The sequence below is a fragment of the Pristiophorus japonicus genome, unplaced genomic scaffold (genome assembly GCF_044704955.1).
Source record: "Pristiophorus japonicus isolate sPriJap1 unplaced genomic scaffold, sPriJap1.hap1 HAP1_SCAFFOLD_115, whole genome shotgun sequence".
In the NCBI taxonomy this organism is placed as follows: domain Eukaryota; kingdom Metazoa; phylum Chordata; class Chondrichthyes; family Pristiophoridae; genus Pristiophorus; species Pristiophorus japonicus.
In genome coordinates this window covers 1,665,157-1,691,291 of record NW_027250810.1, presented here as the reverse complement: position 1 = coordinate 1,691,291, position 26,135 = coordinate 1,665,157, and positions in this window count along the sequence as shown.

The following is a 26,135-nucleotide window of genomic DNA, read 5'->3' as shown; positions in this document are numbered from 1 at the left end:
GCAATACCCCATCACACATCTGCTCGCTGACATACATTCGTTCCCTGTCCGACAAAGACTCACTTTTAAAATGATCATCGTTGTTTCAAATCTCTTCATGGCCTGAGCCACCTGCACCAGCTCGAAGACCTCCTGAGATCTCTGCGCTGCTGCATATCCGGCAGTTTGTACATCCCACGATGTTAGCTGCTCCATCAAAGGCAGACGGGCTTTCTCTGGGATTCCCTCCCTAAACCTTTCCACCTCGCGATCTCTCCTCTACCTTCAGCTGCCTGGGTCCCAAGCTCTGGGACTCCCTCCCTAACCCTCTCCACCTCGCAATCTCTCCTCTTCCTTCAGCTGCCTGGGCCTCAAGTTCTGCGATATTCTCCCTAATCATCTATTTATTTCTAACTCTCCTCCTCCTTTAAGAGGCTTCTTAAAACTAAATATTTAGTGAAGATTATTTCCTAAAATCTCCTTTTTGCGTCGGTCTCAAGATGCCCTATATTCCCTATGGATTTATTAATAGATACAAAGAAAAAAGAAAATAGATGTAGAATAGTCCATTCGGCCGTTCGAGCCTGCACCGCCATTCAATGTGTACCTGGCTCAACATTCCACTTCAGTACACCATTCATGCTTTCTCGCCATACCCCTTGATCCCCCTAGTAGTAAGTACTACATCTAACACCTTTTTGAATATAATTAGTGAATTGGCCTCAACAATCTTTTGTGGTATTTCACAGGTTCACCACTCTCTGGGTGAAGAACTATCTCCTCATCTTGGTCCTGAATGTCTTACCCCTTATCCTTCGACTGTGACCCCTGGTTCTGGACTTCCCCAACATTGGGAACATTATTCCTGTATCTAACCTGTCTAAACCCGTCAGAATTTTAAAAGTTTCCATGAGATGCCCTCTCATTCTTCTGAACTCCAGTGAATACAAGCCCAGTTGATCCACTCTTTCTTGATATCTCAGTCCGGCCATCCCGGGAATCAGTCTGGTGAAACTTCGCTGCATTCCCTCAATAGCAAGAATGTCCTTCCTCATGTTAGGAGACCACAACTGTACACAATAGTCCAGGTGTGGCCTCAGCTATGCAACTGTAGTAACATCTCCTTGCCCCTATACTCAAATCCCCTCGCTCTGAAGGCCAACATGCCATTTGCTTTCTGAACCGCCTGCTGTATCTACATGCCAACCATCAATGACTGATGTACGATGACACCCAGTTCTCGTTGCACCTCCTCGTTTCCTCATCTGTCACGATTCAGATAATTGTCAGTCTCTGTTTTTACCCCCAAATTGGATATCCTCACATTTATCCGCATTCTACTTCATCTGCCAGCAATTTACTCACTCACCTCACCTATCCAAGTCACTCTGCAGCCTCATAATATCCTCCTCACAGCTCATACTGCCACCCAACGTAGCGTCATCCGCAAATTTGGAGATACTACCTTTGTACCCATCGTCTAATTCATTAACGTACAATTTAAACAGCTGGGGCCCCAGCACAGACCCTTGCGGTACCCCACTAGTCACTCCCTGCCATTCTTGAAAGTACAATATTACTCCTACTCTTTTCTTCCCCATTGACAACCAGTTCTCAATCCATGTCTGCACACTACCCCCAATCCCATGTGCGTCAATTTTGCACATTAATCTTTTGTGTGGGACCTTGTTGAAAACATTCTGAAAGTCCAAATACACCACATCAACTGGTTCTCCCTTGTCCAGTTGACTGGAAACATCTTCAAAAGATTGCAGAAGATTTGTCAAGAATGATTTACCTTTTACAAATACATGCTGATTTGGACCTTGGCTGTCGTAAATCTATGACGCTGAGATTTGGTCTCTCTCGCAAGTGGAAACATCTTGTCTCCCTCTAACCTATCCAAGCCTTTCATAATCAGAAAGAACATAATCAGATCTTCCCTCCTTCTTCCGCTTGCTAAAGAAAAGATCCAAGCCTTTTCGAAATTTCCTGATCGGTTTACCCCCTCAGTTCTGGTAGCATATCAGGTTATCATTTTGCACCTTCTCCAGTACCTCGATGTCCTTTATTGAAGAGTTATAACAGTGATCCATAAGGAATTAAGAACATAAAAATTAGGAACAGGAGTAGGCCATCTAGCCCCTCGAGCCTGCTTCATCATTCAAAAAGATCATGTTTGATCTGGCCGTGGACTCAACTCCTTCTACCCGCCCACTCCCCATAACCCTTAATTCCCTTATAGGTTAAAAATCTATCTATCTGTGATTTAAATACATTGAATGAGCTAGCCTCAACTGCTTCCTTGGTCAAAAAATGCCACAGATTCACAAACCTCTGGGAGAAGAAATTCCTTCTCAAATCGGTTCTACATTGGCTCCCCCGTATTTTGAGGCTGTGCCCCCTAGTTCTAGTCTCCCCGAACGGTGGAAACACTCTTTCTGCCTCTATCTTGTCTATCCCTTTCATTATTTTAAATGTTTCGATAAGATCACTCCCCATCCTTCTGAACTCCAACGAGAAAAGACCCAATCTACTCAATCTATCATCATAAGGTTAACCCATCATCGCCACAATCAGCCTAGTGAATCGTCTCTGTACCCCCTCAATCTTTTATAATTCTATCCCTCTAGACATGAACATCAGCGCTTTCTTGGTTTTTGTATGGACTGGTGGACATGAATGGCTACATTCTGTAATTTGTGTAACTGTACCGTCACATTCCGAACTTCCTCATTCCCGTTTAGACACTTATTTTCCAAGGAGAATGTCGCCTCCATAACCTTCTTACTAAAACATACGACCTCACACTTCTCTGTGTTGATGTTCATTTTCCAATAACACACCCATTTTGAAGTTATATTATTGTATTCAATGATCTTGTCGCGGACATTCTCAGTGCTAACTGTGAACTCCTATTGTGGCAGCATCTATAAAGATTGAACTGTCACTTCCGATCCCCGACTCCGAATTGGTTATGTAATGGTGAACAGGAGTGGTCCCAGCACCGATCCTTGTGTAACGCCACTTCTCACCTTTGCCAGTTTCGCTGCTTTTCAATTATATTGGCTTAGAAATAAATCCCAGCTCACTGTTTCATTTGCATCGCTTTCGTGACATATGATACAGTTTTAATAATTTGTTCACATGCACCACAATTCACTTTCCTCTTCTGGCCCATTCAGTTTCTTATTTTCTAAGCTGTACGTGATCGTAGAATTTAAGAATTGTGCAGCACAGAGGTAGTCCATTCGGCGCATCGGGCTTGCCTGTCTCTTTGGTCGACCCAACCAATTAATCCCACTTCTCTACTCTTTCCACTGTATTGTTTACTCAATATTTTTTGTCGAATTCGCTTAGAAAGTTGCTATTGAAAATGCTTCCACCGTCATTCAGGCTGTTCATTCCAGATCACAACATCTCGCTATTTCGACAACATCTTGCTCAAGTCATTTCTGGTTCTTTTGGCAGTCACATTAAATCTGTGTCCTCTGGTTACTGACCCGCCTGTAATTGGAAACAGTTGCTCCTTTATTACTTTATTGAATCTATTTAGTACTTTGAACATTTCTATTGAATCTCTTCTTATATTCCCTGCTCCACGAACAACTTACCCAGCTGCTGCAGCCTCTCCACATAACTGAAATCCCCATTTCCTGGAACCATTCTGGTCAATCTCGCTTAACCATCTCAGCTCGAAGGAGAACAACCCCAGCATCTCCGGTCTCTCCAGGTAACTGAAGGACCATATTCCGCGAACCATTCTGCTCATCTTTCATTAAGCATCCTTGCTCTAATCAGAACAACACCAGCTTCTCCATTCAATCCATATAACTCATTCCTGGTAACATTCCAATCAATCTCTCCTCTGTTCTATCGTGAAGAACACCAGCTTCTCCAGTCTTTTCACGTAACTGAAAACTCTCATCCATGGAACCACTCCAGAATATCTCTTCTGCACATGCGCCAACACCTTGACATCTTTCCGAACGTGCGGTGCCCTAAACTGAACGCCATACCCCAATTGAAGCCTAAGAAGTGTTTTGTAATATCTGAACACAACTTCCTTGCATGTGTGCTCTTTTGCTCTATTAATGAAGCATATGGCACAGAATGACGTTGAACAGCCTTGACAATTTGTCCGGCAGCCTTCAGAGATTTGTGTAAATTCACCCACTGTTCTCCATGTTCTAGCTGCCCCTTTACATTTGTACAATTTTGTTCATGTTGCCTCTCCTCAATCTTGCTACCCAATACATTACTTCACAATTCTCATTTAAACTGCCACGTATCTGCCCATTTGAATCAGAGATAGCGTTATCTTCTCAGCGAAAGGTTTGGATTTGGATACAAACACCATCCTGGAAGTGCAGGATCAGGTCAGGGACTTCTCTGTCGTTCTCAGGCCCTCCAGAATGAATATATTAGCTGGTGACTGAAGGACCATATCAACTTTTTTCGGCTTCATATATATGTTATTCGATTACTGCAAAATATATAGCAGTTAATAGAGTGAGGCGATAAATTGAAAGGCAGGAATTAGAATCAGTTGTATAGTGTTAATGCATTGTTCCTTTTACCGATGATCTTCTTAAACATTCTCATATTCACCAGTCAGTCTATTACCTCCTGCAGTATCTCACTATTGCCCTCATTGTGGACTGCACTTCTTCATGGTGTATCATCTATGAACTATAAAATGATACAGTATATACGCAAATGTGGTTGATGAATAAATATATAAAAAATAGTCCTGCTGCCACCGACCTCTGAGGTGGACAGCAGTATAGCACCCTTCAGTCTGAGCAACAAGCAGTCACCAATACTCTCTGTTATCTGTCTCTCAGCCATTGTCATGTCCATGCTGCCCTGCCCTTTAAATCTATGGGGTAGAAAGTTATGAACTAGTCTGTTAAGTGTTAGTTTGCCAAACACCTTTTCAAAATCTGTATCATCATCAACAATAACTGGATATTTCTACATTTATATATCTAGATTCCAAAGAATGTGTATCATCTGCCATTCATCTACATTAAAGATCACTTGCAACAAGTGCACAGGCTGCATGTCTCCTATTGTCTACTGTACATCTCCTTCAGAGAAAAGCCTCTTCAATAGAGGATGAAAAGCATCTGTTTATTGATTAAAAAGCAATAATGATCAGTAAAGGCAGCCATCTAAAGCTGTGTGATGTTTGGGAATTTGATCAGTAATTCGGAAGGTTAAATATCGGATTAGGCTCGAGGAGCCAATTGCGCTACTCCTGCTCCTGTTTCTTACGTTATGTCACTTTGTACCGCTGCTTTTCAGGAACGTTGGTGAAGATATTATTTATATCATCTACAAGAACCGTCGCCCTATTTACATCAGCCTCAATTTATGTCACTCCATATCTAACAATGCATCAAGTATCCTTATCTCCTCTCCATCACCCCAATTTTCTCCGCCCCTACTCACCGCACTCAAAATACTCAGATCTATCCCACAGAAAATCCTCAGACGCTATCCATCCCGCACAATATCTTCAGCTCCTCCCCACCCCAAGCAATATACTCAGATCCTCCCTACTCCATCCAATATCCTCAGACCCTCCCCAACACGCAGTTTCCTCAGAGCCTCCGCACCCACCCAATATCCTCAGACCTTCCCCACCCTATCTAATATCCTCAGCTCCTCCCCATCACTCCCAATACCCGCAGCTCCCCCCCACCCCAACAAATATTCTCAGCTGCACCTCACCGCACATATTGCCCTCAGCTTCTTCCCTCCCAATCTATTATGTTATCATTTCCAATCCCCGCCTTTGAAACCAAAACAAATTGTTCTTAACAGAGCAGTGCGAGGTTTTTAAAGCTAACCTATATTGAGTCACACAACCATTCATATCACAACAGCTACCCGGGTTCCATTCCCGCTTGGGGAAGTAACTTTGATATCACCTTTTTTAATTAGAATCAATTGCTTTCATTACATTTCATGGAAGAAACGTGGCATTTCACAAAGGTGTCAAAAAATGAGTTCTCAATTAAAAATAATACATTTCAGAAGTGCGATTCGAACCAAAGCCTCTGGAGGAGACAGCGACCTGCATACGGCACTTTAGAACGCTCAACAATACTGACGTTTGAATATGCAGTCGCAAGTTATTACTTCAGAAATGTTCACTCCAGGCACGTGTTTAATGCTACTCGAAGGCCCAGTGATCGGCATATCATCTCTGCCCGGTGTCTCCTGAGTATATACTCGGTTTACGGGGAGGTTTGACCCGGGTCCATGGTATCTTGCCTCCTATGGATGGATTCTCACCCTCTGAGCTCTGGAACTCGGGAAGAGTGAATTATTAATGAGTTGCTTCAGGGTTTGAAATGTGGCGATGACCTGCTGATATTAGCCGATATCTTTGATTAGAAGAACGAAAGACATGCTAACATGGTCACTGACAGACAGACAAAACTTCAACAACTGAACTTTAATCTTTCTTGAAAATCAATAATTGAGGACTTTTTATGCCCTATTTGATGTTATAAACATTCTGATTTCAGGAGACAGGTTTCAAATGTTCATTGCTCATGCACATTTCATCAGTACCCAGAGAGAAGTGTTCAGCGAGCAGCTCAAAAGCTGAATCCATTTTCTGCAAAAAATTCCTTTGGCAAACATTTCTCTGACTGTACATAAAAACAATGATCCTTTCCATGTCAATAAACTCACCAATTTTTGCGACTGCCCAAAATCTGCTGAATGAGAATGCCTCTAAATTTTATCTTAGATCACGTCCATTGTAATGAAACAGGATTAATGAAGAATCTTGCAGTAAATGATCACTTTGGGATTAGTGATCATAGCAGGGTTGAATTTCAAAATCAGATGGAGAGCGAGGAAGTTCATACCTCAAACCAGCATACCAAACTTACATAATGAGATTGCAAAGGTACTTCAGAGGTTGGTAAAGTGGATTGTTAAAATAGATTACATTGATGACCAGTGGTATACTTTAACGAGATATTTCATAACTCTCAAGAGAAATATATTCCAGTGAGGAGGAAAGGCTGCAAAAGCAACCATAGCCATCCGTTAACTAAAGAAGTAAAGAGCCACTGCTTTTTGTCTTTCGTTTCACTTAACTGCCTGGTATGCACTTCATCCGGGCCTGAAGATATATCCACTGCTGTTCAACTCCTTAATATTTGCTCTATCACTATGTACATCTCGTCTACTATTTCAAATGATTCTCTCTCATTGCAAAGTCTGCATTGTCCCTCTCTTTTGCGAAAAGATTCCAAGTATCCTTTAAGAATCATATCCACATCTTCTGCCTCCACAAACTAATTAAAAACATTAAAGAAAATAATTCGCTAAAGTGAGTTTCGAAACCACGATTTTGAAATTAAATATCTCATTCTCCCAAAGCTATCTGGGCTTGCTTAAGGCGAATGTCTTCGTCGTTGATTTCAGCCAGACGCATGTCAGCTGCACCACATGGGGGTGGCTTGAACTTCAAACGTTGAACTCGGTTCTCCTGAATTCCATGGGGTGGAAGGAAATCAACGGTCAAAAGCAATTTCATTAACCGCAGGGATTCTGGCAAATTTCTGATCGGCAATCTCTATCAGTTCTTGGTCATGTCCACAAAATTGCAGACACGGAAATTTCGGAGTTTAATGACTTTTAATGAAACATTTTTGTTTTGTGCAGTTTCGATGAGAGAAATCATTGTGATCGGAATTTTTTTTCCAGAAAGAGGGTTTCAGCATTTCAGGTTTTCGTGTAACACTTCTCTCTGGGTGCTGATTTAAGCAGGAGTTTATTTAGTGTAGCAGTTATCACAGTCGCTACGCATGCGAAAAGCATCCGGTACAATCCCGGGCGGAAACATTATTTTTGAAAAAAAATCTTTAAGTGCAATGTAACTAAACAAAAGCATTCCAGGCTATATTGTCGCATCGGGAATAAACATTAAATACCAGTCTCCTAAAATGCAGAGTGTGTACAGTCAGTTAGGGGATAATACTTCATCTATGATTAAAGTATCTCAAGTTATTAACTTAACTTATCGAAGTTTCGACCTTCTGCTCGAGACATTGTTAACATTTATTTTATTCTGCAAAACAACGCTATCGGCTAATCCCAGCAGATCTAAGCCGCATTTCAAAGCCGGAAACAACGTATTAATTATTCAACCGTCCCAGCGATTAACTGGATTTGCTGCAGTCTGCTGGAAACGTCTGATGAAAGCGGCCGTCAGACGGTGACTAACAGGTGAATGCTGCTTGTGATGCTTTCTGAAACCCGGTAGGAGTGGGCGGGGATTTTAAAGCCCTTTTCTTGCACCAATGCAGGATAAATGAAACGCGTTTGAGAAACCTCCTTGCATGCGAATTTACGCGACCTCGTGGCGCGTCAGTAGCGCATCTGACTACCAATCAAAAGGCTGCGTGTTCAAATTGCATCGGCGTAATTTTATATCTTTCCAGAATTGATATTTTCTTTGCTGCTTCACAATGACCACAGGCTTGCTCGAAAGTCTGGCCTATGTTTTCTCCATGGTCTGATTTAACAGAGCCAGATAGACAGGCTGAATGGGGAAAGAGCTGGAAATGGAGAAGAGATACTGACAAGGAATAAAAGCACTCTGCGAGAAGGAAATTGCCTGATTCCTTATGGTTCGTGAAAGGGCTTTTAATGGTTGATTTCCTTGCACAACTTGGAATTAAGTAGAAACTGGGTCATGCTCTGAAGAACAAGCTAATCCCCTGGGGCGGAGCTAATGGGCGCCTGGTTGTAATCAGGGACGTCAACGTACCGTTGACACAAGCCTGGCTAGCTCAGTCAGTAGAACGTGCAATTCCTAATTGCAAGATCATGGATTCGGAGCTTCCATTGTGCGATTAATTTTTGTTGAACATTCTGAGGCCTCCGATTCAGATGATTGGGAATGGTGGCAGAAATTGTGAATTTAATGACTTGGAAAGGAATATTTTTGTTTTATACAGCTCCTATCTGAGAAATGTTTGTCAAAGGAATTTTTTGCAGAAAGTGGGAAGCAGCATTTCAGCTGCTCGCTGAAAATTGTTCTTTTTGTTGAGCTATGTTGTAATCAGGGGCAATGAGCAATGGACATGTTAAACCCGTCTCCTGAAATACAGACGGTGTAAAATCAGATAGACAAAAAAACTTCCTCCATGAGTGCAGTTTAACAAATTATTACGTTTCAGTTGTTGAACGTTTGACCGTCCTCAGTGACCATTTTAGCATTTCTTTCATTCAGCTAAGCAACGCTTATAACAGTAGAATTAAGCCATATTTCAAAACCGGAAACAACTCATTCATTATTTGCTCTTTTCCAGTTCCAGAGCTCAGAGGTTTATTGTCCATCCCTGGGATGCAAGATACCATGTTTCATGGAAACCTGCCCATGCACCAAACACAGGCTCAGGAAAACCCAGGGGGAGATGTTATGTGGGTCACTGAGCCTTCCAGCAGCATTGTAAAGAGGCGAGACTGAACCGTTCTGAAATAGTAAGTTTAAACAGGGACATTCTATAGTCAGGATGGCCAAGCGATCTCTTTTGTCGGTGTTGATTCAAATCCCGCTTCTGACATCCTTTTTTCCAACTACGAACTCATTTCTTTTTAAAGTGTTTTAGGTCATCTATGGCATTTAATTACAATTACGTTATTTTACTTAAAAATTGTGGTATCACTGAGTGACATTCAAAACTTCCCTATCCAGCAATCGATGTCGGGTGGCAGGAGCCTGAGAAAATATTTTGTGAATCAATTGAAGGAGCCCTCGAAAATTCACACACTGCTTATATATAAGCACGGTTATAAAAAGAAGAATGAAAATAACAATAAAATCACTGCGCCAAATACGAAGTGAAAGAGAGCCGAACATTCTGATGAAGTTGGCGCTGGGAAATAATCACTGAGCTGTACTTGACGCCCAGAAACGAAGTGGAAACAACGCAATGTAATGGATGAGCTCACAAATATCAAGATCAGTGCAGGCTGGTCAATGTCCAATCCCGCCCTTGTTATTTAACAGAGGAAGCTGAGACATGAACGGGATTTGACGCCAAAAAGTTAATAGAACGAAATACATATTACACATAATTTCCAAAACATTTCACTAAAAATTGTTTAACTTTCTTTCAAATCGTAATGCGTTGAATATGAAAATGAGAATCACGAGATAGTATCATCAATAATCATTCTATTACACCGTGCACGGTAGGAATTACCTGTCCAGTTAAATTTGATAAAAGTATTCCCAGTTTCCTGATGTCTTCACTAATGAATATTATCAATCAGACTCCTAAAATGCAGTGTATGTTATAAAGTGTGTTAACAATACAAACCTGAAGGCTCCGTGCCTCAATGCGAGGAGTATTCGTAATAATGTGGATGAATAAACTTCACAAGCAGCAATTAATGAATATGATATGAATGGCATCACGTAGACATGGCTCCAAAGTGACCAAGACTAGGAAATCAACATCCAGGCGTATTCCACATTCAGGAAGGATGGACAGAAAGGAAAAGAAGTTGTAGTAGCGTTGCTGGTTAAAGAATAAATTAACGCAATAGTAAGGAAGGACATTAGCTTGGATGATGTGGAATCAGTATGTGGGTGGAGCAGCGGAATACCAAATGGCAGAAAACACTAGTGAGAGTTGTGTACAGACCGCCAAACTGTAGAAGTGCGGTTGGGGACAGCATCAAAATTGAAATTAGGGATGCGTGGAATAAAGGTACATCAGTTATCATGGGCGAACTTAATCTAAATATAGATTGATCTCAACAAACTGGTAGCAATACGATGGAGGAAGATTTCCTGGAGTGTTCGAGAGATCGTTTTCTGGCCAAAATGTCGTGGAAACAATTAGAGGGCAGGCCATCCTCGACTGGATGTTGTGTAATGAGAAAGGACTAATTAGCTATCATGCTGTGGCAGGCCCCTTAGGGAAGAGTGACAATAATATGGTAGAATTGTTTATTAAGATGGAGAGATACACAGTTCATTCAGAGACTAGGATCCTGATCTTAAGGAAAGGTAACTTCGATGGTATGAGACGTGAATGAGCTAGAATAGACTGGCAATTGTTTCTTAGAGCGTTGACGGTGGAGAGAGAATGGCAAACATTTAAATATCTCATGGATGAACTTCAACGATTGTACATCCCTGTCTGAAGTACAAAAAAAACGGGGATAATGGCTCAACCATGGCTAACTAGGGGAATAAAGGATCGTGTTAAATTCAAGGAAGAACCACATAAATTGGGCAGAAAAAGCCGCAAACCTGAGTACTGAGAGCAATTTAGAATTCATCAGAGAACGACAAATCGTTCATTTAGCTGGGGGAAAATAGAGTGTGAGAGGAAGTTTTCCGTGAACAGAAAGCTGACTGCAAAAGCTTCTATAGCTATGTGACGAGAAAAAGATTAGTGAAGACAAACGCAGGTCCCTTGCTATCAGATTCAGGAGAATTTATAATGGGGCACAAAGAAATGGCAGACCAGTTGACCAAATATTTTCGTATTGTCTTGAGAAAGGAAGACAGAAATAATCTTCCAGAAGTACGAGGGGACCGAGGGTCTAGTGAGAAGGAGGAACTGAATGATATCCTTATTGGCGGCAAATTGCTTGAGGGAAATTGAAGGATTGAAGGCCGATAAATCCCCGCGGCCAGTCAGTCTGAACCACAGAGAACATAAGGACGTGGCCATAGAAATAGTGGATGCATTGGTGATCATTTTCCAACGGTCTATCGACTCTGGATCAATTCCTATGGACTGGATGGTAGCTAATGTAAAACCACTTTTTAAAAATGGGAGAGAGTAAAAACGAATAATTATAGACTGGTTAGACGGACATCAGTTGTGCGGAAAATGTTGGATTCATTAATTAACGATGAAATGCGGCGTATTTGGAAAGCAGCGACAGGATCGGTCCAAGTCAACACAAATTTATGAAAGAGAAATCATGCTAGACGAATCTTCACGCATTTTTTGAGGATGTAACTTTTAGAATGAGCAAGGGAAAACCAGTGGTTATAAGGTATTTGGACTTTCATGATGCTCTGACAAGATCCCACACAAGAAATTGTTTTGCAAAATTAAAGCACATAGTATCGGGGGTAATGTACTGACATGGATAGAGAACTGGTTGGCAGACAGGAAGCAGAGAGTCGGGTTTAAACGGGTCCTTTTCAGAATGGCAGGCGGTGATTCGTGGGGTGCTGCAAGGCTCAGTGCTGGGACCCCAGTTAGTTACAATATATATTAATGATTTAGATGTAGGAATTGAGTGTAATATCTCAAAATTTGCATATGACCATAAACTGGGTGGCGGTGAGAGCTGCGAGGAGGAAGCTACAAGACTGCAGGGTGAATTGGACAGGTTAGCTCATTGGGCAAATGCATGGCAGATGCAGTGTAATGTGCATAAATGTGAGGCTATCCACTTTTGGGGCAAAAATACGAAGGCAACATATTATCTGAATGGCAGCAGATTCGGAAAAGGGGTGGTGCAACGAGACCTGGGTGTCATGATACATCACTCATTGAAAGCTGGCATGCAGGTGCAGCAGGCGGTGAAGAAGGCAAATGGGATGTTGATCTTTCCAGCTCGGAATTTGAGTGTTGGAGCAGGGAGGTCTTTCTGCAGTTGTACAGGACCTTGGTGAGGCATCACCCGGAATATTGTGTTCAGTTTTGGTTTCCTAATATGAGGAAAGACTTGCTTGCTCTTGTGCGAGTGCAGCAAAGGTTCACCAGACTGATTAACGGGATGGCTGGACTGACATATGAGGAGAGAGTGGATCGGCTTGGTCTTTATTCTCTGGAGTTTAGAAGGATGAGACGGCAGCTCGTAAAAACATATACAATTCTGACGGGACAGGACAGGTAAGATACAAGAAGAATGGTCCCGATCTTGGTGGAGTCCAGAACCATGGGACACAACCTAAGGATAAGGGGTAAGCCATTTCGGACTGAGAGGAGAAGAAACTGCATCACTCAGAGAGTTGTTTACCTGTCGAATTCACTAACGCAGAGAGTTGTTGATTCCAGTATGTTGGATATATTCAAGAGGGAATTAGATATGGTCCTTGCGGCTAAAGGGATCAAGGCATATGGAGAGAAAGCAGGAAAGGGGTACTGAGGTGAATGGTCGTCATGTCCTTATTGAATGGTGTGCAGGCTCGAAGAGTCGAATGGACTACTCCTGCACCTATGTTTTATGTTTCTATGTTTCTCTGTGCATGGAATCTGGGCACTAGTTATCCATCCCTAATTGCCCTTGAGAATATGGCGCTCTGCCGCTTCTCGCTGAAGACTTGAAACACCGCCGTACATATTCAACAGCTAGAATGTGGTTGTTGGTGGAGGGGGGAGGAGCGAGAGAGAGACTGGTTGTTTAGATGGATGGCGTGGAGCGAGAAACTTGAAGTTGGGCAGGGGGCAAAGAGAGCCAGGTTGTTGGGGGTTGGGGAGAGAGAGCCTGGTTGTTGTGAAGTGGGAAGAGAGAGCCTGTTTGTTAGGGGAGGGCGGGTAGAGAGATCCTGCTTCTGTCGGGGGTGCGGGAAATGGCAGCATGGTGCTTGCGGGGGTAGATTGCCTGGTAGTTGGGGATGGGGGCAGAGAGCGAGCCTAGTTGCAGAAACATAGAAACATAGAAATTTAAAGAGTAGAAGGAGGCCGTTTTGCGCCAGTGTCTCCATGCTGGCCAAATTAAAGCCACACGGCCCTCGGTAAGCAGCCCTGAAGTCCTCTATAAACCTATGAACAATGGCGGAAATGTATAGAGCACCCGTCCAACCAGACCACCCCTCACAACTGCAAATCCCCGTACACTGAATCATTCAAGTTCAGGAGTTTGCGCAGCATCGAGGAATGGCGTGCTTGTGCAGCTACAGGGAAAAGGCAAAAAAGAAGTAGAAAGGAATAGAAAGGTGACGTCACAGCCAAGGGGGTAAGTGATTGGCTGGTGATTGGTGAGTAGTTTTTCTTGTTTCTCTTCTATAACAGTGAGTAAATTTTAGCTTTCGATAACAGTCAGTATATTAAGTGTATCTAAGGGTTAAATCATGGCAGGAAAGCTCGGTCACGTGATATGCACCTCCTGTACCATGTGGGAACTCAGTGACACTTCCATTGTCCCTGATGTCTACGTGTGCAGAAAGTGTATCCGCCTCCAGCTACTGACGGTCTGCGTTGCGGAATTGGATCTGAGGGTTGATTCACTCTGGAGCATCCACGATGATGAGAATGACGTGAGTAGCACGTGTAGCGAGTTGGTCTTACCGCAGGTGAAGGGTCCACAGCCAGATAGAGAATGGAAGACCAGCAGGAAGAGCAGTGCAAGGAAGGTCGTGCAGGGGTCCCCTGAGATCATCCCCCTGCAAAACAGATACACCGTTTTGAGTACGGTTGAGGGGGATGCCTCATCAGAGGAGGGCAGCAGTAGCCAGGTTTGTGGCACCGTGGCTGCCTCTGCTGCACAGAAGGGCAGGAACAAAAGTGGAAGAGCGATAGTGATAGGGGATTCAATTGTAAGGGAAATAGACAGGCATTTCTGCGGCCGCAACCGATACTCCAGGATCGTATGTTGCCTCCCTGGTGCAAGGGAGATGGATGTCTCGGAGCGGGTGCAGGGCATTCTGAAAAGGGACAGTGAACAGCCAGTTGTCGTGGTGCACATTGGTACCAACGATATAGCTGAAAAAAATGAATGAGTTCCGACAAGACGAATTTAAGCAGCTGGGAGCTGAATTCAAACGTAGAACCACAAAAGTAGTCATCTCAGGATTGCTAACAGTGCCACGTGCTCGTCAGAGTAGGAATCGCAGGAGAGCTCAGATGCATACATGGCTTGAGCAGTGGTGCAGCAGGGAGGGATTCAAATTCCTGGGGTAATGGAACCGATTTTGGGGAAGTTGGGACCAGTATAAACTGGACGGTCTGCACCTGGGCAGGACTGGAACCAATGCCTTGGGGGAGTGTTTGCTCGTGTTGTTGGGGAGGAGTTAAACTGATATGGCAGGGGTATGGGAACCAATGCAGCGAGACAGAGGGAAACAAAATGGAGACAGAAGCAAAAGACCGAAAGTAGATGAGTAAAAGTGGAGGGCAGAGAAACCGAAGGCAAGAAACAAAAAGGGCCAACGTACAGCAAGATTCTAAAGGGTCAAAGTGTAATAAAAAGACAAGCATGAAAGCTCGTTGCTTCAATGCAAGTATTATTCGGAAGCCAGGAGAGGTCTCTGAGCTAGTTAGAGTGGGTGAGAGCTCAGATGAACAGGACCCCAAGAAAGAATGCAAAAGGCAGGAGGCAACATAGCAGAGTCGCACTTGAGTAAGTCTAACCCACAAGGTGATAGGAAGGGACAATATGTTTTAATATAAAAGTACTACAGGAAGAGGTAAAGCTAAAAATCATCGTTTAAAAACTAGTATTAAAACACTCAACTTAAACGTTTGCATCATTCGAAATAAAGTAAATGAGTTGACGACACAAATCATTACAAATGGGTATGATTTGGTGGCCATTACAGAAAAATGGTTGCAGGTCAGTTGTGAGAGACGATATTGTCTCTAATGAACAAAATGTTGAATCATTGTTTGTGGAGATTAGAGATAGTGAGGGGGAAAAGTCACCGGTGGGCGTAGTTTATAGTCCCCCAATTAATAACTTCACGGTGTGCCGGGCAATATTCAAGGGAATACTGGAGCCATGTGAAAAAGGAATGCAGTAATCATGGAGGATTTTAAACTACATATCGATTGGTCAAATCAAATCGCACAGGGTAGCCTTGAGGAGGAATTCATAGAATGCATACGGGATTGTTTCTTAGAACAGTATGTTACAGAACCTACAAGGGAGCAACCTGTCTTAGATCTGGTCCTGTGTATTGAGACAGGATTTGTAACCGATTTCCCAGTAAAAGATCCTCTCGGAATGAGTGATCACAGCATGGTTGAATTTGTAATACAGATTGAGGAAAAGGAGCGTCTCAAACGAGCGTATATGCTTAAACAAAGGGGATTACATTGGGATGGGGGCAATGTTTGCTAAAGTAGACTGGAAAAACAGACTAAATGGTGGCACATTTGAGGAACAGTGGAGGACTTTTAAGGAGCTCTTTCATGGTGCTCAACAAAAATAAATTCCAGTGAAAAAGAAGGGTACTAACAGAAGGGATAACAAGTCATGGATAACCAAGGAAATAAAGGAGAGTATCAAATTAAAAATCAATGCGTATAAGGTCACCAAGGTTAGTGGGAAACAAGAAGATTGGGAAAATTTTAAACAACGCAAAGAATGACTAAGAAATCAATAAAGAAAGGAAAGATAGATTACGAAAATAAACTGGCACCAAACTTAAAAACAGATAGTAAAAACTTTTACCGATAAAAAAACGGAAAAGAGTGAATAAAGTAAATATTGGTCCCTTAGAAGATGAGAAGGGGGATTTATTAATGGGAAATGTGGAAGTGGCTGTGACCTTAAACAATTATTTTGCTTCGGTCTTCACAGTGGAAGACACAAAAACCATGCGAAAAATTGCTGGTCACGGGAATGTGGGAAGGGTGGACCTTGAGATAATCACTGTCACTAGCGGGCTAGTGCTGGAGAGTCTAATGGGACTTCCGATAGATAAGTCCCCTGGTTCTGATAAAATGCATCGCAGGGTATTAAAAGTGATGGCGGAAGTTATAGCAGATGCATTCGTTACAATCTACCAAAATTCACTGGATTCTGGGGAAGTACCAGCCGATTGGAAAGCAGCTCATTTAACGCCTCTGTTTATAAATGGGGGCAGACAAAAGGCAAGTAACTATAGGCTGGTTAGTTTAACATCTGTAGTGGGGAAAATGCTTGAAGCTATCATTAAGGAAGAAACAGCGGGATATCTTGATAGGAACAGTGCAATCAAGTAGACGAAAAATGGATTCATGAAGGGGAAATCATGATTAACTAACTTACTGGAATTCTTTGAGGATATAACGAGCATGGTGGATTGAAGCGTACAGATGGTTGTGGTTTATTTAGATTTCCAAAAGGCATTCGATAAGGTGCCACAAAAAAAGATTACTGCAGAAGATAAAGGTACGTGGAGTCAGAGGAAATTGATTAGCATGGATTGAGAATTGGCTGGCTAACAGAAAGCAGAGAGTCGGGATGAATCGGACATTTTCGGGAATGAAATAGGTGGTAAGTGGTGTGCCACAGGGATCTGTGCTGGCACAACAACTGTTTACTATATACATAGATGACCTGGAAGAGGGGACAGAGTGTAGTGTAATAAAATTTGCAGATGACACAAAGATTAATGGGAAAGTAAGTTGTGTAGAGGACACAGGGAGGCTGGAAAGATTCTTAGATAGGTTAAGCGAATGCGCTGAGGTATGGCAGATGGATTACAATGTCGGAAAATGTGACGTCATCCACCGTGGGGGGAAAAAAAACTGTAAAATGGAATATTATTTGAATGGGGAGAAATTACAACATGCTACGGTGCAGAGGGAACTGAGAGTCCTTGTGCATGAATCCCAAAAGCTAATTTTGCAGGTGCAGCAGGTAATCAGGAAGGCGAATGGAATGTTGGCCTGCATTGCGACAGGGATGGAGCACAAAAGCAGGGAGGTCCTGCTGCAACTGTACAGGGTATTCGTGAGGCCGCACCTGGAGTACTGCATGCAGTTTTGGTCACCTTACTTAAGGAAGGATTTACTAGCTTTGGAATGGGTACAGAGCCGATTCACTAGGCTGATTCCGGGGATGAGGGGGTTACCTTATGATGATAGATTGAGTAGACTGGGTCTTTACTCGTTGGAGTTCAGAAGGATGAGGGTTGATCTCATAGAAACATTTAAAATAATAAAAGGGATCGACAAGATAGAGGCAGAGAGATTGTTTCCACTTGTCGGGGAGAGTAGAACTAGGGGGCACAGCTTCAAAATATGGGGTGCCAATTTAATATCGAGTTGAGAAGGAATTTCTTCTAACAGAGGATTGTGAATCTGTGGAATTCCCTGCCCAAGGATGCAGTTGAAGCTCGCACTTTGAATGTATTCACATTACAGATAGATAGAATTAAGGGGCACAGGGGAGCGAGCGGGGAAGTGGAACTGAGTCCACGGCCATATCAGCCATGATCTTGTTGAATGTCGGAGCATGCTCGAGGGGCAAGATGGCCTTCGCCAGTTCCTAATTCTTATGTTCTTATGTTCTTATCCCAATTACCAACTCTCGGTCCGTAACCCTGCATGTTATGGCACGATCAGTGCGCATCGAACCATCTCTTAAAAGTGGTGAGGTTTTCAGCACCACCAATCTTAGAGAAGTCAGTTCCAGATATCCACAAGCCTCTGTTTGAAGAATCCCCACTCAAATCCCCTCTACACCTACCAGCAACCACATTTAAATTATGCCTCTTCGTAATAGACCTCTCCACCAATGGAACTAGGCCTCATTACCCACTCTGTCCACGCCCCTCTATATTTTGTAAACATCAATGAGGTATCCCGTCAAACTTCTCTGTTCCAATGAGAACAAAGCCAGCCTATCCAATCTGTCCTCATAACTGAATTTCTCCCTTCAAGGCAGCATGCTCATAAATCTCCTCTGCACGCTCACTGGTGCAATCACATCATTTCTGCGATACGGCAAACAGAACTGCAGGTTTGGTTGGAGGATGGAGATAGAGAAGTCTGGTTTTTGAGGCAGCGCGGGGAGAGCCTGGTTGTTTTTTTCGGGGGCGTGTGTGGAACGAGCCTGGTTGTTGGTGGCGGGCTGGGATGATAGCGCCTGGTTGTTGTAGTCCGCGGGAGATATAGCTTGGTTGTAGCGGGCGCGTGGTAGAGAGCCTGGTTGTTGTTTAAGGGTGGAACCTTGTTCGTGGGTGGGAGCCTGGTTGTTGTTGCGGGAGGTCGGGGCGGAGATAGAACCCATTTGCTTGTGGGGTAAGGTTAGAGAGAAAGCCTGGTTGTTGGGTGCGTGTGAGAGACTCTGGGTGAAAGTGGCGGGGGAAATTTAATGAGAACCTGGTTGTTGCGGGGGAACAGCGTGGTTGTTCGGACAGGAGAAGGAGAGAGCATGGTTCTTGCGGGGGAGCGGGTGTGGAGAGAAAGCCTGGTTATTGAGCGGGATGGAGAGCGGGCCTAGTTGTTGGGAGTGTGAGAGAGAGCCTGTATGTTGGGGGTGGCGGCGGAACAGAAAGAGCCTTCATGTACTGGTGTGACAGAGCCTTGTTGTTGGGGGGGGTGGGGCAGTTGAAGGAGAGGGAGCCCTGTAGGGAGGATGAGAGAGTGAAACTGTTTTCTGGTGCATGAGAGAGAGAGCGTCGTTGTTGAATGTGTGGTGAGAGACTGGTTGTTGTTGGGGGAGAGTCTCTTTGTTAGGAGGGAGAGGGAGAACAAGTCTGGTTGTTGGGGGATAGTGGGGAAGAGAGAGAGCCTGGTTGTGGGGTGGGGAGAGAAAAAGGGGGACAAGTGGGCAGCGGCAAATACAGAGGAATCTCCCTGTTATCAGCCACTTGCATGATCTTCGTTAGAAGCCTCCTCAACCGCCTTCTCCCTGTGGCTGTGGAGCTCTTCCCTGAGTAACAGTGCGGATTCCGTCCACTGCTGGGTAAAACAAACATGATCTTTGCGGAATGACAACTGCAAGAGAAATGCAGTGATCAGTACCAACCCTTTTACATGGCTTTTTCTGTCTTTACTAAGCCATTTGACACTTAACCACAAGGGATTATGGATTGTCCTCTTCCGTTTCTGCTGCCCCCTAAAGTTTCTCTCCATCCTCTGTATGATCAATGACGACATGCTTGCCGTGGTCCTGACCAAAAGATCCACCACAGCCACAATCTATATCCGGACCGGGGTCAAGCAGGGCTGCGTCATCGCGCTAACCCTCTTCTTGTTCTTAATCGCATCAGTGCTCCACCTCACACTCAACAGGCTCCCTTCTGGAGTGCAAGTAACCTATAGCGCCAGCGGGAACCTGTTCAACATTCGTCGCTTTTAGGCCAGATTCAAGACTGTCCCATTCTCTGTTTGGCGAGTTACAGTCAGTGCACCAAGCTTGTGTCTTCGCATATTTAGAGGCTGAACTCCATGTCATAGTCAACTTCTTCAACGAGGCATATGAAAGCTTGGGCCTTCCACTACACAATCGTAAGACAAATGTCCTCCACCAAAATCACCCCGCCACGCAGCACTGCCGCACAGTCATCAAAATTCAAGGCATGACCATGGACAAAGCTCGGGAGCCTATTATCATCAAGGGCAGACATCGACGATGAGGGTCAACACCGACTCTAGTGCGTCAACGCAGTCTTCGGCCGCCTTAGTAAAAGAGTGTTCGAAGATCAGGTCCTCAACTCTGGCATCAAGCATATCGTTTACAGGTCTTTAGTGTTAACCGCCTCCTGTATGGCTCAACGACGTGGACCATATACCTCAAATCGCTGCAGAAATAAGACCAGCGTTTTCTCCGCAAGATTGTGCAGATCACCTGGAAGGACAGATGTAACAACATCAGTGTCGTCGTTAACGCCAACATCACCAGCATTGACGCACTGACAACTCTCGACCAGCTCAATTGGGAGGGAAACATTGTTGGCTTGTCTGACACAAGACTCCCAAAGCATGCGCTCTACTCGGATCTCCAACAAGGCAATGGAGCCCCTGGTGGGCAGAGGAAACGTTTAAAGACACCTTCAAAGCATCCTTGATAAAGTACATCATCGCCACAGGCATATGCGAATCCCTGTCCAAAGACCCCCGAAGTGGAGGAAGAACATTCGGGAGGGCGCTGTTTATATCGAATCACGTCATCGAGAGCATGCAGTAAACAGACACAAGCAGTGGAAGGAACGCTATGCAAACCAGATTCCACATCCATCCTGTCGCACGTGAGACAGAGACTGTTATTCTCGTATTAGACTGTGCAGTCAGCTACAAACTCACTTTTGAGTGCAAGCAAGTCTTGCTCAATTTAGAGACTGCCTATGATGATGATGATGGTTGTTGGGGGGTCGGGGGTGGAGCGAGAGCCTGGTTGTTGGGGGTCGGTTGAAGTGAGAGCTTCATGTAGGGGAGATCGATAGAGCCTGGTTGTTCGCGGAACGGGGGCAGAGAGAGGGAGAGATATTTTCGGAGGAGACAGAGAGCGAGATTATTTTGTGGGCAGAGAGCATGGTTTGGGATTGGGGACACTGGCAACTCGGGGAAGGCAAACCATGTTCTTCCAAACCCCTTTACACCCAAGCCAACATAGTTGGAGTGGAAGAAATCCAGAGGTCACAAAACTTGATACCAATGAAAACGTTGATAATCTGCACACAACTGTCGGCGTGCCGTGGTGTTGGGGGCGTGGTTAAGATCATGCACTTGCGCTTGGCTAATAGACTTAGACTGGGGAGGGATGAATTTGCACTGGGGTAAGGGACTTGGACGTTGCGGTAGGGACACACTTGTGTTGGGTAAGGAGGGACATTCGGCTGGCTGACTTCAGAAGGCCAATGGATCATCTCACAATGTACAAAGTTCAGCTGAGCATTGGCATTTTCAAATTCAAGAGAAACTTCAAGGTGTGGTATTTCCTCCAAGGGGACCAGTCGGCAAGTGGTGACCTCATGATAGAGAGCCAATCAGAGAAACGGCTACATCCAATTAAAATTAATGAATGTCAGAAGTGAGATTCGTCCCCAAGCCTCCAGGGAAGACTGTGATTAAAACGCAGCGCCTTAGACCGTTCGGCCAGCCTGACTGAAAAGGGCGATAATTGCAACGTTTCTCTTGCACATGTAGAACCTTTCAGTACGGGCGGTTATTCCATGTGCTCGACGGCCCCGTGAGCGGGATTTTCTCCCCCCAGGATATTCCGGAGCCTGAGCACGGTGTATGGGTATGTGGATCCCGGATCCGGGTAACGTGCATACCAGGGATAGACTTTAACGCTTTGAGCTCTGGAACTGGGGAAGAGATGCTTAGATCTGCCGGAATTTGCCGAGGCGGGCTGGGAGACATTGTGTTTTGTTGACGTTTTATCACGGGAATATGCGGAATTATGAGCTGAAAAGAACAAAGAGCTGAAAAACTACAAGAAAAAAGATATGAAATGTAATGAATTGTGATAAACTCTTTAATGAGTTTCCTGGTCTTTTAGTTGTTCAGCGTTCACAGAGGGTGCCAGGATTCGGAAAGCAATACACTAAATTCACAATCTTTTAAAATAATGACATGCAATACATTATACTGAGTGTGTGGGGAGTGGGCGGGATTGGGGGTGGGGGGTGATTAATCACTATTGATTTACCAACAGCTTTGTTTAGTAGAATTAAATAGATGCTAACATAATTGCTGAGGGACAGTGGATATTTCAATAACTAGACTTTAATAATTTGCGAAAATTTAATTGTTGATTATTTTTTATCTCCGATCTGATACACACTCTGTATTTAAGGAGACTGTTAGCAATGGTCATTGCTCATTCGACAAGGAATCAGGGGTGGCTTACGTTAAATTTTAATTCACAGCAAATGTATTTTTTAAATTAATATTCTGCCTTTGCTTGAAACGGGCATCTTTTGCGTGTGATGCTGAAGTGATAACCGTTACACTACAGAAAGCTTTGCTTACGTCAGCGCCCCCAGAGAAGTGTTCAGCGGCAAGCTGAAATGCTCCAATCCACTTGCTGCAAAAAATTTCTGTCACATACCTTTCTCTGACCGAAAATGCTCAAAACATACATTTAATTGAATAAGTTTTCAAAGTGTCCTTACACTCACGATTTTCCGCATCCGCTCCCACTCTAATGATTCAAACCCTTTTAGGTTTTCCCACTAAATCATTGTCCGTTTGAAATAATCTGCTTCCTTTCGCATTAATTTGTTTGCCACTAACTTAGTGTAACCATGGTAATATGATTCACTATTCCTTCATCTAAATCATTTTACCTATAATGAAAATCTAATGCAATCATACAGATCATTGCTGGACACGAATATTCACAGTCTGCCAATTGCAGAACATCGCCAATGTCCCTCCTCTCAATTCCCTGCCCATGTTCACACATTACCTCAGATTTGTTTTCTTTCTAACATTCCCTTGTGTGGAACGTTATCAAACGCATGCTGAAAATCATCATCTTAAATAGGAAGAACCAGCCCTTGAATTAGATTTCGCCTTTCCTTGTCTTTGGAAGGATATATTTGCCTTGGAGATAGTGCTCCATAGATTTTATAAAAGTATGACTTGGATTTATAATTGGATACAAATACAGAAAATCTGTGCAGGAGTGGGCTAATCGGCCCTTCGTGCCTGCACCACCATTCAATAAGATCATGGCTAAATTTTCACATTAGTACCCTTCCCTGCTGTCTCTCCATACCACTTTATCCCTTTTACCATAAGGGCCACATCTAACTCCTTCTTGCATAAATCTAATAGACTGCCCTCAACAAATCTCTGCGTTGCTGAAGTCCACAGGTTAACAACTCTCTGAATGCAGAAGTTTCTCCTCTTCTCAGTACCAAATGGGTTACAAATTATCCTCAGACTGTGACCCCTAGTTCTGGACTCCCCCAACATCGGGAACATTGTTCCTGCATCTAATCTGTCCAATCCCGTAAGAATTGTGTATGTTTCTATCAGATCCTCTGTCATTCTTCTGAATTCAAGTGAATACAGGACCAGTCGCACCAGTCTCTCCTAATATTTCAGACCTGCCATCCCGGGAATCAGTATGGTGAAGCGTCGCTGCACTCCTTAAATAGCAAGTACTTCCTTCCTCATATTTGGAGACCAAAACTGAACACAATATTCCAAGTGAGGCCTTACTGAGGCCCTGTACAACTGGAGTAAGACATTCCTGCTCCTTTACTCAAGTCCCCTGGCTATGAATGGTCAACATACCATTTTCCTGCTTCACCGCCTTCTGCACCCGCATGACATCCTTCAATGACTGATGTAGCATGGTAACTTGGTATCGTTGCACTTTCTATTTGCCTAATCTGCCGCCATTCAGATAATATTCTGCCTTCATGTTTTTGCCACCAAAGTGGATACCCTCATATTTTCTAGATTACGCTGCATCTGCCATGCATTTGCCCACTCACCTTACCTGTCCAAAAATCACCAAGCAGCCTCTTTGCATCCTCCTTACGGCTCACACCACCACTCAGCTTCGTGTCATCTGCAAATCTGGAGACATTGCTCTCAATTCCTTCATCTACATCATTGATGTTTATTGCAATTGCTTGGGTTTCTGCACTGAGCCCTGCTGCACCCCACTAGTCACTGCCTGCCATTCTAAAAAGGACCCGTTTATCCCAACTCTTTGCTTCCTGTCTACTAACCAGTTATCTATCCACAACAATACTCCCAATATAATGTGCATGAATGTTGCACACAGATCTCTTGAGTGGTACCTTGTCAAAATCCTTTTGAAAGTCCAAATACACCACATCCACTGGTTCTCCCTTGTCTGCTCAAATAGTTAAATCCTCAAAAAATTCCAGAAGATTTGTCATGCATGATTTCCCTTTCATAAATCCATGCTGACTTGGTCTGATCCTGTCACTGCTGTCCAAAAACGCTGCTATTTCAATTTTGGTAACTGATGGCAACATTTTCCACACTACTGATGTCAGGCTAACCGATCTGTAATTTCCCGTTTTCTCTCTCTCTATTTTTTTAAAAAAGTGGTGTTACTTTAGTTACCCTCCAATCCATTGGATGTGGTCCAGAGTCGATAGACTGTTGGAAAATGATCACCAATGCATCCTCTATTTCTCGGGCCACTTCTTTAATTACTCTGGGACGCAAACTATCAGGTCCAAGGGCTTTATTGGCCTTCAATCTCGTCAATTTTCCCAATACAATTTCCTGACTAATATGGATTTCATTCAGTTCCTCCTTCTCACTAGACCATCTGTCCCCATTATTTCTGGAAGGTTATTTTTGTCATCCTTCCTGAAGACAGAACCAAATAATTTGTCAATTGGTCTGCCATTTTTTTGTTCACCACTTTAAATTCATCTGATTCTGACGACGAGGGACCTTCGTTTGGCTTCACTAATCTTTTTCACTTCACATATCTATGGAAGCTTTTGCACTTAGTTTGGCTTGTCAAAGTATGTGGTGTCCTTTTCGGGTTGCTCGTAGCTGTTAGCGAAACGAAATTCGATTTGGTCAAAATGTTTTCTACACGTTAGTCCAATGGCCAATTTGATCTGCAAAATCGCACTCCCCTGTTTGGCTTTGAACTTGCCAACGAGCCATTTGGGGCATTGTCCATAATTGACTACAATATCGATTGACAAATTTACGCGATCATGGTACATACTTTTTTTGTTACCACCGGCCCTCTACTTGATATTGGAGATCACTCATCAGGCAACACAAGAGAAAACCTAGTTTTGAGCGCCATTTTCAGGAGCAGCTTTGCTGGGTGAACCCAGATGAGCGGCAGGATTCTGGTGCGATAGCAGAGCTGGACACGTGATGGTCCGGTATTCAGGGAGCCTTGCGACTCGCGTTTCAAGCTTTGCTTGATAGTCTGAACTTCCTATTATCTCTGGCCTTTGGATGCGGGCGTGAATGGGGCAGATCAGACGTGCTTGATTCCATTGAACCAGATTAATTCGTTGAATTCAGCACTGGTGAAACATGGGCCATTGTCGCTGTCTAATACATCAAGCAGGCCGTGTGTGGCAAACATGGCTCATAGGCTTTCGATGGTGGCGGTGGACGTGCTTACAGAAAATATTAAACTTTCAATCCATTTTGAATAAACATACATGAAAACCAACAAATTTTTCACAGAAATGGGCCTGCGTCGGCACCGTGGATCCTAGAACACGATTTCGAGAGCCTTGACCACAAACTTAGCGGTGCATTATTCTGTTGAGAGCATGTGTTGCAGTATAGTGACAAATGGAATTTTTCCTGTGATGTGTGAGGCATTGCATTTCGCGAGGGCTAATAAGGACATGGAATGCATATGAAATGGTAGGATACTGGGAAGAGCAGAGGAGAAAATGGAGCTGGAGGACTTGTCCACAGATCCCTGAAAGTAGCACGCCAGTTATTTACGGTGGTTGAGAAGGCATACATCATGCTTGCCGATGTTGGCCGAGGCACAGA